The following is a 1,556-nucleotide window of genomic DNA, read 5'->3' on the forward strand; positions in this document are numbered from 1 at the left end:
CCTAGTTGCTCCATGTAGCAACGTTCCTTCTGTACGTTTGGTTTAATCATCAGCCGCAGTTGTCATGGCCACATACACAACTGGCACGATATTCACATGTGGCTTGATGCTGAGAAGCATCTGATGCTTTCAACCAAGTCAGGAAATTTCCTCTTTGATGCTCTGTTCAGTGGCTTGGTTGGTTGAATCAGTGTCATTTAGATTTTTGTTATGTTTAGTGATCATAGCTACAAGCTTCGGCCCCAATATTAACAAAATCGGTGTATTGACCATAGAGGTCTGAAAGCTGGCATCATTCCCTATATGTGCATCTTACACTCTATGCTCCTATCAACCTGTATCCTACTGTTTTGTTGATATAACTGACATTAGTTTATCTCCTGGATATCTTCTTGTATTCTCATTCAAAGACCCACTTTAGTTCTGCTTCAGGATCAATCTTATATTGTGGTGGTATTTCCTGATATCCTATTCCAAGTGAGCAGTGACATATTCTCTTCCTAAATCCTTGTTATGTATTGTGGCTCAGTATGGTGTGATATCTTAGGGTGTCTCCAAATTGTTGCTATTTGGTTTCAGGGATTCTTGTTTATACTGCAAATTTAGGTTTGTGCAATTAAAGTGTATTAAAGCACTGACACTCTAGCACAGCCTTTCCTAACCAGTGTGCCTCCAGATATTGCTGGACCACAACTCCCATCAGCCTCAGCCAGCATTGCCAATGGTCAGGAAAGATGGGAGTTGTGGTCCAACAACATCTGGAGGCACACTGGTTGGGAAAGGCTGCTCTAGCACAACAAATTCACTTCGAAAAAAATAACCCAACTGCAGTTAAGAAACTGATGGGGAAATGGACTGAAAAGTGTGGAATGAATGAATGATTAACAGGAAGACATGAGTGCAGGACATGGAATAATGGGCTCAAGTTACAGGAAGCCAGATTTTGGCTGAACATCAGGAAAAACTTACTGTTAGAGCGGTATGACAATGGAACCAGTTCCCTAGGGAGGTGGTGGGCTCTCCAACACTGGAGGGATTCAAGAGGCAGCTAGACAGCCACCTGTTGGGTATGCTTTAAGTTGGATTCCTGCACTGAGCAGAGGGTTGGGGTTGATGGACTTATAGGACCCTTCAAACCCTACTATTCTGTGATTCCCATTTACCAATATACCATTGTCCTCCATTGCAAAAGCAGCAATCCTCAACTTTACTTGAGGAGTAGCTGCCAAATGCATTGGCACGGAAATGAGGGGTAGTAACACCATCCTGTGAGGTCAGAAGCTCCAGCCCAATAGGATGTCATCTGAAGAAGCACTCTCTTATATACCCATTCAGGCAGCAAGCGCCTGAGAAGTGCATTCTTGGGACAAAGGAGATTACAGCCATTCCGGCAAAAATCACTTTAATTCAATGCATAGTGTGAAACAGGGATGACAATGGGGATGACATTGTGTGTACAGCACCCCAAAACTGTGCCTGCATCTTGCACTGAATACAGATTGACACACAGGGTGTACACAGCTTTAGTCATTATGACTGTGAAGATTAAGCTTGCA

The sequence above is a fragment of the Rhineura floridana genome, chromosome 22 (genome assembly GCF_030035675.1).
Source record: "Rhineura floridana isolate rRhiFlo1 chromosome 22, rRhiFlo1.hap2, whole genome shotgun sequence".
Lineage (NCBI taxonomy): Eukaryota > Metazoa > Chordata > Lepidosauria > Squamata > Rhineuridae > Rhineura > Rhineura floridana.